The 18,691-nt window shown below is 42.8% G+C and overlaps 1 protein-coding gene across 1 annotated transcript in view; it reads left to right on the top strand.

The window, feature by feature from the left end:
• Positions 1-18,691, top strand: part of ATG2A (autophagy related 2A) — a 291,079-nt gene that overhangs the window by 110,425 nt on the left and 161,963 nt on the right. The window lies entirely within an intron of this gene.

The following is an 18,691-nucleotide window of genomic DNA, read 5'->3' as shown; positions in this document are numbered from 1 at the left end:
GGATTGGCAATGTGACTTTCCCTTTAGGTGGGCTACATCTTATTTTATATATCTAGGGTTACAAATCCCTCTTCAAATATCATGCCTGTATGAGATTAATATTGGGTCATTCATTGATAGTTTTCAAGAACAGTTGCAGGTGTTGATTAGCTTCCTTTATCTTTGTTAGTGGATGTGTTCTTTTTAAAATGGTGCACTTACCAAACTTATTATATGCTTTCATGCAGATGCCAGTTAGAGATGTGAACAGGCTTTGTTCCTTGGTCACACATTTTGGGGCAGATTTTAAAAAGTTGCGCGAGCGCGTACTTATGTTCGCGCAGCAGGCGCGAACAAAAGTACGCCTGATTTTATAAGATACGCGTGTATCTTATAAAATCTGGGGTTGGCGCGCGCAAGGCTGTGCAAAATCGGCAGCCTGCGTGCGCCGAGCCGTGCAGCCTGCCTCCGTTCCCTCCGAGGCCGCTCCGATTTCGGAGCGGCCTCGGAGGGAACTTTCCTTCGCCCTCCCCGCACCTTCCCCTACCTAACCCACTCCCCCGGCCCTATCTAACCCTCCCCCTTACCAGTTGCAGGCGTAACTTTGCGCGCGTCGGCCGGCAGCCCCGCTCCATCCTCCGGTCCCGGGGGCTGGTCCGGAGGCCTCGACCACGCCCCCGGGCTAGCACAAAGCCCCGGGACTTACGGGCCTCTTTGTAAGTCCCGTAAGTTGGCGTCTGCAGCCAATGCAAAATAGGTGCGCCGGTGCGCGTAAATCCAGAAGGATTTACGCGTGCGGGCCTTTGAAAATCCGCCCCTTTATTTGGAAGGCTAAAAGTATGAGGATTAATTGAACCCTAATGAGAATCAAAAGATAGAGCTGTAAATATGCCTGATTTTAGATGCTATAATATAGCATTTGAAATGCATTTTCATGTTTTAGTTTTTATGTATTGTAACTTGATGTTTGAACTTTGTATATCATTTTGGGCGATTTATTGAAATCTGTAAAACATTTAACAAATATTTTTAAATAGAATGGTTCACAGATTCATATAAATATTGCACTTTATTTCCTTTATCACCAATTGGCATGCTACATTTAAAAAAGTCTGATAACCATAGTCTGAAGGCATATCCATTGCCTTGACTAATGATACAAGTATGGAAATTGCTTTGTAAGGGGGTGAACAAGTAATTTTGCTATTTCTGAATCGATGCCTTTAATAGAAAATAATGACTAATCCCTCTGGATTAGACAATACTGTTTTTCAAGAATGGAAGTCAAAAGAGATGAGAACTATTTCAAATCTTTATTGTGTAGCTCAAGATCGTAATGTTTTCATTTGAACAGTTAAGAACACAATATGGAGTTTGTAATAAACACTTTTCTGCTTATTTACAAGCTAGACATTATTTCTGGAAAATGAAAGAGCAGTGTTCAGTTTTGGATCAGGCAGAGTCTTTGATAAGTGTGATATGCTCTATGGGTAACAACTTGAATAATCTTGATGTTAGGAAACTGCTCACAAGCAAGTCACTGTACTTACCCCAATGCTGCCATGAGTGGTCCATGATCCCGTCGACGTACTCCCGTGGCTGGGACATCGCTATTTCAGTGCCTCCAGGTGTGGCCAACATGCTGCCTTGCTGCTCCTGTCCCGAATCCTCCTTGGGTGCGTGTGCATTACATGGGCCCCACAGCAGGAAATGCGGAGTGGTGCCCTCTGAAGACGTCAGGCTAACCAGCCTATTTAAGCCAGGACCTCACAGCAGTATCTTGCCTTAGCAACTGGTCTTCTGCCTTGCAGTGTGTTGTCTTAAAGCAACCCCATTCTTTTGTATAAAGCACAACCCTTATGTTTACACCTAAATGTTGTTCAAATGTTGAGACATCTAGCACAGTGATGGCTAACCTATGGACACGCGTGTCAGAGGTGACACGCCGAGACATTTTTGCTGACGCGCACAGCGTTTCGTGGACTATCGGGAAATTATTTTTTGTTTTATCGGCTGCCCCGAGCCGATAACCCAAAAACACAGCCCGACCCTTTAAAATTAGTTTTTTAGTATCCCCCCCTCCCAATGCCCCCGGGTGCAGGGAGGCTCATGCAGCGCAGCGACAGGCAGATGGGCAGGGCCATGGTGAGGCTCACGTCACCACGGCCTGAAGAAAAAGATTGCGTTTAAACGCGTTGATGCTCCTCCTCCTTCCTGCCTGTGCGGCCCCGGAAGTAAACGTTGCCGGAGCCACATGGGCAGGAAGGAGGAGGAGCATCAGCGCGTGCAGAAGAGGAGCAGCGCTTACGGGCCACCGCAAATCCCAAGTCGCAGCGGCCGAGAAGAGGAAGAGGCTCGGTAGCAGGGCCGCCGCAGCCTGAGAAGATCAGGGCCGCTGCAGAGCCCATCCTGCGGCGACCCCCGAAGAGGAGGCCCAGAGGTGAAAGAGAGGCTGAGGGTCTGTAGAGGGGGTGGGTGTGTGGGTGTGGGGGGGTGTGCATGTATGAGATGAGTTGAGAGATTGTGTGTGAGAGTGAGGACCTGAATGTTTGCAGAGACAGCATGTGAGAGCCTCTGTGTATGTGACAGTGAGAGCCTGTGCTTGAGCAAGACAGCATGTGGGAGTGGGAGAGAGCCTGTGTGTGTGAGTCAGACAGCATGTGCCAGTGAGAGACTGTATGTATGAGAGAGAGCATGTGACAGTGAGAGCCTGTGTGTGTGAGAGAAATGCATGTGAGAATGAGAACCTGACTGTGTGTTTGTGGGGAGAAAAGAAACAGAAAAAAAAACAATATTTTATTTATTTATTTATTTATTTTAATTTTTTTCTATACTGGCATTCGCGATAAATATCGCATCATGTCGGTTTACAATTAACAAGTGGATAGGGAACAAAAGGTAAAAAATAACATTGATCTAAGTAATAATAGTAGTAAAAACATTAAACAAGAGAAGGCTAAGGAATGCAGTTACAATAAAACAAGGGAGTAATCATCAGCGTTCAGATCCTGAGGGTTTAACTTTCCTGAATACAAAGAATTATGAAAACCTGCAGAATAACATAATCATTAGATAAAACTCTATTGCTTATTTAATTTAGAGCGTGCCGTTTGCCTTGCCTCACAATGTTTTGTGCACCTATGAATGTATCTATTCAATCTATATTAATAAAACAAAATTCCTCTGAATAAAGTACGCCATTAAATTTTTCTAAATCACAGCTCCCACCTTCTCACAAATTGCACAAAATTTTCTGCAGATGTATTTTCAAAGGTTCCTGATATACAATTATTTACCAACCCCCCTGAAACATTGTCATCAGTACAATTATCTAAGGCCATACTTTCACATTCTTTCTCTACTGTGTCCCTGTGCACTGGTCTGCTGCTGTCTCTGAGGTTCTCACTGTCTTTTCTTTCAGAAATAGACCCTTTTGTAGCATTTTCACAGTCTAAAAATTAAAAATAATAAAAAAATTAACGGGTGGTCATACTTTTTATTGATTTTACAATATTTTAAGAATTTTGTAAAACTATAACAGTATAAATTCTTACTATTTTGTTTATCTCTTGGTTTTTGCTATGGTCTTTGTCATATTTCTTTGACTTATGCTGCTCTTGGTCTGTTAGGTAAAAAACACATGGTAATATCTTTTCATTTACACAGCTGTGAACTAATTGGAGGTTTACCTGTATAGATATAAAAAAAAATGCTTCCTTACCTTCAACAGGTTCCCCCTCTGTTAAGATGTTACTATCTTTTCTTTTTCTTTTGGAAATACGTTCTTTTACATCATTTTCACGTTCTAAAAATTATAAATAAAAAAACACTGGGTCACACATGCTTTTGATGCCTTTGCAACATAGCTCTCTGCTTCGATGGTTGTTGTATAGGAAAAGAAGCATTTGGGCACAGACATTAAGGAAAATGTTTCTTACCTTTATTTGTATTATTGTCAGAAATGTCATGGGCTTTTGTTTTTTGCTCTGAGGCCTCGCTGCAACCCAGCTGTTGGTCTGTGGTCAACATTGAATCTGTTTTTGCAATATTTTCTTGTTCTAATAATAAAAAGAAAACAGACAAACACTTTTTTTTTACCACAGTTTTAAAATCATATTTAAAAACAAAAAGATACAATAAGACTATTAACCCACCTTTCAGTTTTCTTTGTTGCCTCCGTTTAGTGAGTGACAATTTATTAATAAATCCAGACTTCTGCCTTTCTTTGTTTGAAGAATCCATTTCTGTTTCAAACTCTTCAGGCCTTACAAACTACAGACTGGTGAACCTTTCTGGTCACTGGCTATACCTTTTATTACCATCATAAGGGCGTAACCACCAACAACCCTCAAAACTTGTGTATTGTAACACAAAAGCTACCTGGCCCCTCTCTGTCATGTGATGAACATCTGCTACAACTATCCCAGAACCCCCATCCCCCCCTTTTAGTATAAGAGAGTTCTCTTGATTGGATTATTATTTACAGGCCTTTTGTGTGTATTATCAATATATCTTTTTAGATCTGAAGCCATTTCACAAAAACTACAGTCTGTTGATCCTTCTGTGATTTAATGGTTCCTGGCCATTGTTTCTCCCTGATTAGATCTTGAGTCCAGACATATACGCACACCTATGTCATTACAATATCCACCCCTTTTGTTCATGAAAGGTAGTGTATTATCATTGTCTCTTTAGGTCTTGGGGGTACTTTACAAAATGTAGACTGATGAGCTTTTGAGTGCTTTAATGGTCACTCCTCTGTGTATTCCTTCATCCCCCCACACAGCAATCCTAAAATATATTGTGTATTATAACACAAAACTGTCTGCCCAAACTGTCATGTGTTGAACAACTGTATTGTCTACAGCAGCCCCACCACACCTTATGGGCAAGGCGGTTCTCTCTTGAATGGCTTGTCATCCAGGCCTCTTGTTTTTTCTTCCAAAGATTGCACATTATATATTGTTTCATCCTGATTAGATTAACCATTTACAGATCTTGAGTCCAGACAACTCCCCCCCCCCCCCCCCCCCCCCCCCCCCCCCCCCCCCATACTTAGGTCATTGCCATGTTCATTCCTTAGTTAATGAAATAGTTTCTGTATCAACCATTTTTACAGTCTTTGCATTATCAAGAGACTTAACAAAACCATAAGATATCCACCCCCTTTGTAGCCCCCCAAAAGCCTTCTATGGATCCTTAAATCAAGATTTGCACATTTTGTTAATTCTGATATATATTTATTAGTTGTTTTTATATAATTTTTATTAACTAATTTATACACATGGCAAAATTTATTAAATATCACAAAGTATTTCATGTTCAATACACACTTCTGAAAATACAGATGAAAAACATTACTAGCAAACAAAGGTTGTTTTATTATGCATTTTTAAAAAAGGACTGATTCTTTTCCTGTATGTACCCGGATCAGTCCAGACTCCTGGTTTTTGCCCCCCCCCCCCCCCCCCTAGCAGATGGAGACAGAGAAGTTTTCAAAACAAAACTCCGCCATATATACAGTATTTCTCTGTCTCCAGCAGATGGTGGAGGTGCAAGACCTACAGTCTGTGCTGATTGTTCATTGAAGTTAGTGTAGTGAGTTTTAGAGAGTTTTTGGTCTGTAAAACATTTTTACTTTGGGGGGAAAAAAAAAAAGGAGCAGTTTCTGTCCCGAGTCTCCCAGGGGGGTTTGTAAGGTCCTGAGGGGACCATCCCCCTCTGGTTGTTGAGGCAGCTGCATTACAAGGTCGAGGGTCCTCTTGTTCTAAACTAGCAGCTGGGTGCGACACCGGGGAGCCCGGTTCACTCCACCCTGCCGGATCAGGACCGTGGACCACTGCCAAGCAAGTCTTTAAAATTAAAAAAAAAAAAAAAAAAAAAGTTTTGATTTTCTTTCATTTTCTGTCAGTGTCTGTCAGCTGCGGCTCTCTCTTCCCTCCCTGACTCGGCGCTTGGGCGGACCGCGATTATTTTTCTAGTTTTTACAGAATTGAATTTTAGCTTTCTCAGGCCTGCTGCCGCGCTAGTCTGCATGCCTCGCATGTGGCTCGGCCTGCGCGAGCCTTTCTCGGGAGGGGCTGTGCTTGGCATGTCTTCTCGGGGGAGGGGGAGGGATCCTCCGGGGCAGCAAAAAATGGTTAATGGCAAGGCTGCCTGAGCTCCTTCAGTGTTAGCTGCACCGAGATCAGCTGAGGCAGATCCGTTCCTGCTGAGTGCGGGAACGGAGGCCATTTTGGAGTCTTTTAGATCAGCGACTCGTGCAGCTATGGGGGAGGGGATTCTCCCACCTCCTCTCTCTCCTCAGCCAATGTTTCCTGGAGGTAGTGAACCTTTACAGCCTCTCTCACCTACAACGGAATATAGCCTCTCTCACCTACAACGGAATATAGCCTCCTCCTCTTCCTCCTTCTCCTTGGAGTTTATTTTATTTCTCCATAAGGCTTTTAAAGCCAGGAGAGAAGGGAGGCTGCAGGCTTCCTCTAGTGGTCTTAAGTCTCTTTCTCGAAAGCGGTCTAAGTCTAAGGGAGTCTCTGGGTCCTCCAAAGCTAAGTGCCCTTTGTGTACAGGGGCTCATCAGATCGATACTGATTCCACGGGTCAGGATACGGGACCAGGACCCATAGGGTAAGCCTCCGATGGGGGTGGATACAGACCCTGATCAACATCCACAGGATCCAGCATGAGGCTTTCACATTGTGGAAGGATATGACCCTAAGGTGATCCGTCTGTTTAGGAGGGAGGAGTTGGCTCCGCTTATCCCTGCCATACTCAGAGAGCTAGGCATAGATGGGCTGCCAGAGGAGTCCAGGCTAGGGGCCATGGACCCTGTTGTTGGGTCTGAGAGGCCCGGCTACTTCCTTTTCATTTTTCTGCCATGGACTTGCTATTTTAGAGAATGAGATACCCCGGATCTGGGATTGAAAGTTGGCAAGGCTATATCCTCTTCCGGAGGAAGCAATTGACATACTGCGGGTGCCCAAGGTGGAGGTGGTGTCCGCAGTCACCAGAAAGACCACAATCCTGGTTATGGGTGCTACAGCCCTGAAGGATCTGCAGGATAGAAAGTTGGAGCTGCAGCTCAAGAAAAGTTTTGAAGCCTCTGCACTGGGAGTGCGGGCAGCTATGTGCAGCAATTTTGCCTTACGAGCGGCCTTCGCTGGGTTCAGCAGTTACAGGCTGTTGCTGGTCTTTCCGATGCAGAAGCACAGCAAGCAGGGCATCTGGAAGCTCCGCTCGCTTATAGTGCGGATGCACTTTATGATCTGTTACGGACTTCGGCCAGATCCATGGTGTCGGCAGTCTCGGCTCGTTGGCTCCTTTGGTTAAGAAACTGATTGGTGGATATTTCCTCCAAGACTCAGCTGGGGTCGTTGCCTTTCAAGGGTAAATTGCTTTTTGGCAAGGACCTCGAGGATATGATTCAATCCCTGGGGGAGAACAAGGTTCTCAGACTGCCAGAAGATAGGTCCAAGTCGAGGGGCTCCTTTTCTTCACGGTCTCAATTCAGAGGGAATCGGAGATTTCGTCCGTCCAGAGCTCCAGCTTCTTCCTTTCGGCAAGCGTCCAGTCGCCAACAGTCCTGGTCTCAGCCCTTTCGTGGCCAACGCTTTGGCAGAACCAGGGCTACCCAGTCCGCATCGGGGGCCAAGTCTTCCCAATGAAGGGATGCTGACCCATTCCTCGGTTCCAGCTGTTGGGGGCAGATTGTCCCTGTTTTACGAGGAATGGGTCAAAATGACGTCTGACCAGTGGGTCCTGATAACTCAAGGCTACGCTTTAGATTTTGCACACCACCTTCCAGGGCGGTTTCTGGTCTCCCCATGCGGTTACGAAGAGAAACGACAGGCAGTACAAGATAACTTGCAATGCCTTCTGCAACTTGGCACCATCACTCCGGTTCCTCAGGCGGAGCAGCAAAAAGGGCGTTATTCCATTTACTTCATAGTCCCCAAAAAAGAGGGGTCCTTCCGACCCATTCTGGATTTGAAGGGCATAAACTGCTGCCTCAGGGTGCCACGTTTTTGCATGGCGTCATTGCCTCGGTAAGAAAAGGAGAGTTTCTGGCATCACTGGACCTAATGGAAGCATATCTTCACATAGGCATTCGGGCCGACCACCAGATGTTTCTCAGGTTCTCTGTGATGGGTCACCATTTTCAGTTTCGAGCTTTGCCCTTCGGTCTTGCCATCGCACCCAGAACATTTACCAAGGTAATGATTGTGGTGGCGGCTCATCTGTGCAGAGAGGGGTTCTTGGTGCATCCATACCTGGGCGACTGGCTAATTCGGGCAAAGTTGGAGTTGCTCGGCCAGTTTGTAATTCGCCAAGTGCTTCAACTCCTGCAATCACTGGGTTGGGTGATCAATTTAGCCAAGAGCCAACTGGTGCCCACCCAGTCTTTAGAGTTTTTGGGAGCTCTATTCGACACTCAACAGGGGAGAGTGTTCCTTACCTCGGACCGAATTGTCAAGCTACAAGCATAAGTGCGGGACTTATTGGCCAACTGTCCCCCCAGAGTGTGGGATTATTTGAGGGTTCTCAGCTCCATGACTTCCACCCTGGAGCTGGTGCACTGGGCCTTTGCTCATATGCGTCCTTTACAGTCGGCATTGCTTTCGCGTTGGAATCCAGTCTCCGAACAGTTTCATTTACCTCTCCCTCTTACGGATACAGCGCTTTACAGTCTTGATTGGTGACTTATCTGGGACAACTTATCCTGGGGAGTTCCCCTGGAGGTGACCGAATGGTCAGTGGTGACCACGGACGCCAGCCTCTCTGGTTGGGGAGCAGTTTGCCTGAGGAAGTCTGTACAGGGACAGTGGTTCCAGGAAGCATCTCGGTCAATCAATCATCTGGAAACCAGGGCAGTGTGGTTAGCGTTGCAAGCATTCCGCCCTCTCCTCCAGGGGAAGTCAGTCAGTCAATTCTTTCCAACAATGCGACCACAGTGGCTTATATCAATCGCCAAGGGGGAACCAAGAGCCAGCCAGTGGCCACAGAAGCCCGGCAGCTGATCAGCTTGGTGAAGAAGCATTTAGTAAGTATTGCAGCATCTCACATAGCAGGAGTCGACAACATTCAGGCGGACTTTCTCAGTCTGCACCACCTCAATCCCAGGGAATGGGAGCTTGCAGACGAAGCTTTCCAGCTCATATTCGACATGTGGGCGTACCCCGCATGGATCTCATGGCAACGTTTCAGAATGCCAAGGCTCCACACGTCTTCGGTCGCTGCAGAGAAACAGGAGCAGAAGGGGTAGATGCCCTTGTGCTGCCCTGGCCGACTGATGTGCTGCTGTACGTCTTCCCTCCTTGGCCGCTGATAGGCAAAGTGCTCAGGAGAGTGGAGATACACCCAGCAGAAGTCATCCTTGTAGCTCCAGAGTGGCCGAGACGGCCTTGGTTTGCAGACCTCGTCAATCTGGCAGTGGCGGGTCCCCTGTGATTGCCATTGCTCCGGACCTTCTCCACCAAGGGCCCGTGTGTTTGGAAGAGGTCGATCGTTTTTGTCTAGCGGCATGGCTTTTGAGAGGCGCCACCTGAGGAGCAAAGGGTATTCGAACACTGTGGTGGCAACACTTTTCCGGTCACGCAAGACATCCACCAACCTCACGTATGTGCACATATGGAGAATCTTTGAATCTTGGTGCGTAGACCAGGCGATTGTTCCTACTCTGGTGTCGGATATTTTAGGTTTCTTACAATCCGGACTCGCCAAGGGTTTATCGTGTAGTTCCTTGAGAGTTCAGGAGCTCTTGATTGTTTGTGTGGTTCCATTCAAAGCATGGCATTGGCTGCTCACCCCGATGTGGCTCCTTTCCTAAAGGGGGCAAAGAATTTACGTCCCCCAATCAGGCACCCTTGCCCTTCTTGGAATCTGAACTTGGTTCTCTCATCTCTATGTATGGCGCCCTTTGAGCCTATGAAAACGGCTACAATAAAGGATCTCATGTTAAAGGTGATTTTCCTTATCGCTATCACATCTGCTTGCAGGGTATCGGAGCTCCAGGCTCTATCCTGTAGGGAGCAGTTTCTGAGAATTTCGGATTCTGGTGTGTCCTTGCAGATGGTTCCTTCCTTTCTTCTGAAGGTGGTGTCTGCTTTTCACGGAAATCAGTCAGTGGAGCTTCCGTCGTTTCCCTTTTTTTGGACTGGTCAGACCCTATGTCTAGACTTACGGAAACTGGATGTTCAAGTGTTGTTACTAACGCGTTTCGTGTGAAGGACCATCTTTTTGTGCTGTGGCCTGGTCCAAAACGAGGAAATATGGCATCTAAAGCTACGATTTTACGCTGGTTGAAAGAGGCTATAGCAGTGGTCCCCAAACCTGTCCTGGAGGGCCTCCAGCCAGTCGGGTTTTTGGGATATCCACAATGAATATGCATGAGAGAGCTAGGGTCAGGGGTGGGAGGGGTGTGGCCAGGGGCGGGGCTTAGACCAGAAGTGAATGCTGATTGGCTGACATTTTTGATTGACAGTGTGCCCATAGAATACTCTGCTGCCACATGCAGATCACATCAGGCCCTGCAGCAGCCCTGATCCCTCCTTGCGCAGGGCTTCCTGCAACTACAGAAACTCATGCAAGGGCTGCACAGTCTGAGTGTGTGCTTATTTACAGGTCCCATGCTGACTTCCACTACTGCTGCTGCTGGCACCTAAAGAGTGCTATCACTTGAGGCACCCCAACTGAAGGATGCATGACCCCATTTGGGGTTCCGAGTTTGGGAAGCCCTGCTCTAACTAATCTCTTTCTGGAATGGCATATTGCTTTCTGTGGGAAAATGTGTTGGGGGTACGATTCCCAAGCTGGGAACTATACTCATCTTAGGAGATGTGGCAGAGATTTTTGAACTTAAGAAAGGAAAGGATTTGTTTCGTTATTTGGCATTGCAATTGGTATGTAAATGTACATTACATATGTGGATTGTTGAATCACTCCCAACTATAATATTGTGGCAAATGAAAATGATTGGGTTGATGCTGCTAGAGAGAATTGATATTTTGGCCTAGACAAATTTTCATTGTCTGTTACCCTTAGAGGAAAAGTAAAATCTATTTTCATTGAATTACACTACGCAATGGAGAGATTCATCTGCCCTGCCCTCCTTCATAAGTTTGAAAATGTTATTACTAGTGATATAATATCTCCTAATTAAGATGGCTTGGATGGTATGTGGGGTTAACAGGAGGAAGGTGAATATTCTAAATAGGTAGACAATACTTCCACATGTGAATGGTGTAAGGGAAGAGTTGCGTATGGTCTGGGTGGAATGAATGAGTGAGTAAGTTAGTGAAAAGGTGAATAGTATGAATGCCAGCTTGATTGTAGAAGCTGAGTGGGTATTCTGGACAAATTGGGGTCTGCAAGCAAAGGAGGTGTAGTTTAAGTTGATAAGTGTAAGAAAATGGAAAAAGAAAAAGTCAACAGAGATCATTAGTTTGCCACATCGCATGTTTGCTATATCATAATACTCACTGTTTTATTGTTCTTGCTACTACTTTATATCTTTTTTGTTCTACAACTTTACAAACATTTAATATTTGCAGTCTGTGGACACTAGATGATTATATTAAGTGATATACATGTTTGTTTACAAGATTTTGGATTGTAATTTATGTTCTCTGAATAAAAAGAATTCTCAAAAAAAAAAAGAAAAAAGCAGCAAAGATGAAATGGAGCGAAAATTAGATAATTTAGAAGAGTCACTGTTGGATTTCTTTAAAACAGGCCTGACACTACTAGTATGTTTAAAATAAGCGGGAAGACATGTTTCTGTAAAGAACAGATTAGCTACTGAGGTTACAGAGTCAGCGATCCCCTTCCATGCCACCTTGAATAGTACCGCTGAGCAAGGATCCAAAGAACAATATAGAGAGAGCCAATTCTATGATTTCTGTATGGGATACCTGTGTGGAACTGTCCCAACTTTGGCCAAGAGAAATATCAGAGTAACATTTTATGTCTGCTTATTGGAAAAATATTCTGCAAACTGTTCGCAATAAGCAACTGAAAGTTTGCTATAAATGTTAGTGGAACAATTCCCTGGGAGAGTTTCCTGAATCTTGAATCCTGGAAGAAAAAAAATTTCTCCTAGGCCTCCGTTCTAGATTACTGATAATCACTCAAGCAAACAGTATAATTCACAAGGTTAGTTCCAGATTTAGACTTACGACAGTGGCATTCAGTGCAATGTAATTTTTGTTTCTGTTCAATTGGTAACTGAGTCAAGGAGCATTACAAGTTCATCTAGTGCAGGGGTGCGCCCCATGTGTACAAACGTCCAGGGACCACCAGCAGCAGTGAGAAAAAGTTGCAGCGCTGAGCCAGAAGGATCTATAAAGGAGAGAGAAACACTTAAGGAGAAGCTGCCAGATTGTGAAAGTGCCTTGGTCTGCAGAAGCTTTCCTTCTGGCTTCGTCTTAGTGGAAGTGGGAGGGTAGGGTGACCAACTTTCCTGGTAACCGAACACTGTAAAACCCAGTTAAGAAAGGCCTGGTCTATCTCAGGCCAGTAGCCAATCAGCTGCTTGCTGTTTTATTTTTGGCGACTGGCAGAGCTGCAGAAGAGAGAGGACAGTTTTCCTGCTGCACCTGGGAGTGTTTCCAATTCTTTCCACTCAGTCTCCCTTACTTGCCGATCCACCTTTGCTTCTTAGAAGGGCCCGCTGACCTGTTATGTTTCCTTCCTTTACATCACATCCCTTAAATTGGCCCTCTCTAGGTGGCTGCTGTGCTGCCTTCTTCGCGGGGATCAGTTCTCCTTAGCTCTGCCTTCCCCCGTGTGTGATGACTCCTGCCTGCATTGCTGGCAGTGGTAAAGTGCATTTACACATGTAAAGCCCAGTTTTAAGTGTGTAAATGCTTTTGAAAATCAGGTCCTGTGTTGCTTATTTTACCCATGTAAGTGGGCTTTTAAAAATTGCTACAATATATGCCATAGAATTGTCAATTGGTTTTGCCCACCTTAAGTGCACTTAACGTAAATAAATGGCTTTTGAAAATTGCTACAATAATGTTACATTTACATGCGTAACTCCTTTGAAAATTCACCTGAGTGTGTGTGTGTGTATCCCCTCTCCTCAGTCTATGACCATCTCAGGGTGACACATATCAGGAATTTTTACTACTACTGCTACTTAACATTTATATAGCACTACACAACTTACGCAGCGCTGTACAAACACAAAAAGACAGTTCCTGCTCAATAGAGTATACAGTCTAATAAGACAAACATATAGGACAAGAGACTTGGTGCATTTCATAAAGCAAGACAGTAGTTAAAAAAAGAAAGTTTGTCTGATTTTAGCCTCATTAACTATCTAGCCTAAGATTTAAAAGCAGCTTCAAAAAAAGTGATTTTTAGATAGTACTTATACAATTTTTAACATTTTTAAAATCCATATTAGTTTTAATTTAGGTTTTATTTGATATGTCTGGTTTTGAAATATTTTATCAGTGTTCAGGAAAGTTTAAAAAATTTGTGCACACATTTTTAATTATTGGATGTTATATGTCAGCTGTTTTTAATATATACATATATATTTTTGTATATAGTATGAATTTACTATTCTGATTGATTTTTTTTTTATGTTTCTTGATTGTATTGTTTTGAGGCATGGTTTTTGTTTTCCATTGATGCATTGCATACAGAGTTTATTGCGGTTTCCACTTCAGTTTTTGTCTGCATATTTCTTTTTATACTGTTTTTGTCTGCATATTTCTTTTTATACTGTATGGTCTCTCTGTTCTGTATCAATTGAGTGTTTATCTGTGTTCTGCATGTGAGTCCTTGTTATCGAAGGTTTACTTTGCGTATGGTGGTGGTGTGTGTGTCCCTTTGGGCAGTTTGCGGATGGGATGTCTGTGACTAGTGTGATCTGTATCTCTGAATATGGCATCTCTGTATCTCTGAATATGGCATTTCTGGTTATGGAGTGTCTACATTTCTCTGTGTGACATGATATGGAAGTCTCTGTCTGAGCATGGATTTACATACCTCCTCTTCGTGTGTCTGTCTCATTATCTGGGTGTGGTGTGACCTGTGGTCCATCTATCTGTGTGTTTCTCTCTGTAAGGTGTATTTCTCTCTGTAAGGTGATATATCTGTGTCCTGTTGAGTGTGGTCTCCTTGGGCCTGTCTGCCTGTATCTCTATCAGGTATGTTCTGTTTGGGTGTGGTGTGTGTGTGTGTGTGTGTCCATTAGGTTGTGCAGTGTCTTTCTGACTGTTGTGTGTCTGTGTGGATGGATATGGCTTATCTGAGTAGATATGGGAATGTCTGTGTTTGGATATGGTGTTTCTCTGTCTGTCTCTATGCCTGTGGATGTGCAGTATCTGTGCCTGAATGTGGGATGTATGTGTCTCTTTCTGTGTTTATCTGGGTGTGCCTGCTGTGTCTGTAACTGCAGGGAGATTCACTCAAAAGAGGCCCCAAATATTCTGTTGTAACTTCCGTTAGGATAAAGCAATCAGAACCAAAAAAAAAAACGCTACTTACTTTGATGTATGTGTAATCTTTTGCATTACATGCGATGCTGGAAGTGATTGCCATTTTCCGCCAGACACATTTCGTAGCAGCGTTCCATGCTCCTGAACGTGTCTGCGAGCATATCAGGGGGAATAGCAGCAATTTCACTTTGGATGTTTTCCTTCAAATCTTCCACAGTGTGAGGCTTGTTCTGATAGACTTTTCCTTTGAGCATACCCCAAAGGAAGAAGTCTGGTGGTGTCAGATCTGGCGACCGTGGTGGCCAAAACCCCTTTGAAATTACCCTGTTGCCAAAAAAAAACTCAATTTCTGCTATTCTCTTTGCCGATGTGTGACACATTGCTCCTTCTCGCAAACAGAGGTAAAATGTTACGACGGCTATCCGGCGCCTACCTCATCTCTCCAACACGGGGGCGTCCCGGCTTGTTCAAAGCTCCATATACTGAGGAGCACATTGCAAGTTGTTTCATTCAGATTGCCTCTTCCTAGTAAGAGTTATTTCAGAATATTTGGGGCCTCTTTCGAGTGAATCTCCCTGTATCTTTCTGTGTGTGATGTCTCTGTCTTTCCATCTCTCTCTGGTGCCTGACTCTTTGTGTTTGTTTGTATATATCTGATTGCTTCTTTCAGCAACCTGGAGAGAATTAAAATTGGAACTTGAGCTTCTGGTTGGCAGTTTGATTGCCTGCTACTTGGCAAATGGTTCAACAGCTGATTGGTTGGTGAGACTTTTGACACTAGGCCAGGAATCCAGGATACCATTTTTTTGTGTGTATATATCTATATCTATCTGTCTATCAAAAAGTACAAAGTGGAACCCTAATGATTAGAGCATATAGCAAAAAACAATTATTTATTTAAATGTCTCAGGAAATATAAAAAAATACAAAACTCATATACAGATATAAAAACTAAACTGAAAAAGATACAATTTAAAGAGCAGCATAAAAAGAAAACATTCAGGCAATAAACTCAAAATGGGATATAATAAATTCTAACACAAGCCAGGTGAGAAAATATCAGAACAACAAAAGATTATTCTAATAATATAGCCCATAAATGAATGATAATAACTGCATGAAAAAGCACAACCTATTTCACATCAACCTACAGTTGCCAGATTCATGAACAGTCTAAATAATCTTAAATCTCCAGTTTAAAAATCCTCCTATACCCTGGGATCTAACTATAGTTCTGCCTCAACTCATCAAACTGATCAAAAAATCCCAAGTATCAAGCAAAGTATAATGGGCTAACACTTAAAATGGGCATTCATATCTGCGGTATAAGTATACAGAACACACATGTTCTTAACCAGTACGTACACCGCTCGTTAGAATCATTGCCCATAAATCTGAGTAAATTTTCAAACAAGTTACATGCGTAAAATTAGTCTATATGCACACAAGTAGTTTGTATTCACATTAGTGCTATTTTAGAAACATCAAAGGAATGCATGTATTTTCAGTTTATGCACATTTTTACCTGCCCAAGAAAAGGACGTTCTAGGGATGGGCCAAAGAGGTATGCACATAAGTTGCTATTATATAAGAGATTTACATGAATACCTTCAGCAGCTTATAGACTTGATTGGGTTTTACTCCAGTAAATGCACTTTACTTGAGTAAGTGAGCTTTTTAAAATTGTGACAGTATATACCAGTGAATTGTCTTTAGGATTTACTCGCGTAAGTGCACTTTACTCAAGTAAATGGCTTTTGGAAATTTCTACAATAGTTACATTTACACATGTAACATTTTTTGAAAATTACCCCTTATTTGTGCAGTTTTACACCTGCTAATAAACTAGTTTGATATCAGATTTAAGATCATTTAGGCTGATCATGAATCTGGCAAACTGTAGGTCGATGAGAAATAGGAAGACCCTTAAAATTTTCAAGGTATGCTTCTTTAGCACCGAGATGACCTCTTAGACTTAAGTCCCAATTGAGAAAGGTTTAACAGGTATTGAAATGACATCACAACAATACATGTAAATGCACCAGATAGTAAACCTTTTCCATTTGCTATTTTTGGGAGGGAGGTCAGGGTGAAATAGGAGGATATTGGTGAACTAGAGATGGGCTGGGTGACCTGCTGGAGATATTGGCAAACTGGTGATTTCAGTACACGCGCATATTTTAAAATATACTTACTTCCACATGCAAATAAACGTTTTATGTATACAGGTTATTTTTTGGGGTGTAAAATATATGCATGTATATTTATAAAACAGATTACGTATTTTCAGTGCGTTGTAAATATTTGCGCATACTGAAGTATGTATGTTGGGTGGTGGGGGGGAGGATTATGCAAGAATTTTATAATTGGTGCAGACCAGATACACGCAGATTACAAAAGACTATAGTAGATTTCAGTCCACCCATTATACGTGCATATTTGAGGCCATGCATAGATTTTTGAAAGTTATCCTTTAAGTGTGAACATATATATTGCACAATTATGTGATGTGTCCTCCTAGAACTGTCTGATATTCTTTAAAAAAACAAACAAAAAAAAAACCCCTTTATATATATTTTTTGAATTGTTGGGCTCTCTATTTGTGGAGATGTGGTGGAGAACTTATCCTGAATCTTTAATCAGTTATGCATTCTGTAATTCCCATCTGATTCTTTGGGTTTTTCATATCTGTCCAATCCACATTGCTGCCTAATGCATCAACTTTTCAGTGGTGATGATACCTGCTTCAGTGGCTCCAGTAAACTTGGTATCCTATGCTTGCTTAATCCAGTTGCATCTCCAACTCTCTGAAAGAAGACATATCTGTTTAAATGCACGAAGCTTCCCATCGCATAATTAAAACTATCTTGTAAGACATTACTAGCATCTTTCAAAAGAACCTATGAAAGGAGGAAACCGCTTCAACTCAGTGTCCTTATATGGAAACAACAAGATAACTCGGTTTACAGAAGCAGCATGTTTTGGAAGACTTTATTTGGTTCGTGATTGATCAGGTGGAGATCTCTTGGAGAAGAGGCAATATTGAATGTCACCTCTCAGAAAAACATTACAGTCTGTCTATCTCATGGATTTAGACATGGAATAGAAGACTATTTAAACATCTGAGATTTTTTAAATTAAATTCTTGATGTCAATAACTCCCACACTGTATCTCTTTAACGGGAGGTATTTATTTTTTTACTTGATGAACTGAGATCTTTCTGCGGTTGGTTCCCTTATGTCATGTGTTCACATGCACTTATTTGGGCTATATACATCATCTTATTGTCTCTCTCTATACTCAAGTTTTTCCATAACATGGAAGTTGTGAAAACTCATTTATAATTTCTACCAAAAGGTGCTTCTCAATTTCTTTTAAATCAGTCTGTTGTCTTGCCAACAAATTTTCCAGTATCACACACCAATTAGGGTGAGCAGACTTTTCATGAATTTGGACTTCAGAAGAGCTTTGTTCTTTGTAAACAGAATAATCTGCAGAAACTCTTCGCAACTTTTTGTTGCTTTCAGTACAGTAAATCAGGGTTGTTCATGCTTTCAACTTAGATATTTGATTGCATCTCCCACTGCTATAATCAATGAGGATTCCATCTCCAAGGAAAAGTAACAGCCCATCAGTCAGGCTACAGCAGCTTCCTTAGCACATCTTTGCTCTGCCGCCTTAGAACATATATATATAAAGCTACCACTTGGTCTTCCATTCATATCTTTATTTCTCATTACCACTTAGAAAATGCTTTGCAACAAGACAACAGTTTTTGGATAGGCAGCTGTAAATAGCTTATTAAATTGATTCCTTCAACTCTTCCCTTGAATCTCTAGCATTATACGGGTTGCATGTTCTTCTCTAAAATACAAGTGTAATAATTTTCATGCAACCCACAGCTTGGGAGTTCTCATTTGTGTGGTTGATTCTTGTCCTGCTTTGCCCATGGAGAAAGCACAATTGCTTACCTATAACAGATGTTCTTCATCAACAGCAGGATAAATCAGCCACATAATTCCACCCATCTTCCCCTTAGAGTTGAAGGTCAACTTGTATAAAAAGTGAGACTTTCGCAGCAGTGACTGCACAAGAACACCCACATGTGCTCAAAAAGGCCTATCTGTCTTGGTGCCATCATATGACCTCACCTACTTGTGTGACTGATTTGTCCTGTTATCTGTGGTGAACACCTCATACAGGTGAGCACATTTTCCTCCCACCTGCCCCAGGGATGCCTCCACTAAAATGCAGGTAAAAG

Source organism: Rhinatrema bivittatum, chromosome 8, assembly GCF_901001135.1.
Source record: "Rhinatrema bivittatum chromosome 8, aRhiBiv1.1, whole genome shotgun sequence".
Lineage (NCBI taxonomy): Eukaryota > Metazoa > Chordata > Amphibia > Gymnophiona > Rhinatrematidae > Rhinatrema > Rhinatrema bivittatum.
Note: the sequence above shows the minus strand (reverse complement) of the source record. Positions and strands in the feature narration are given on the sequence as shown.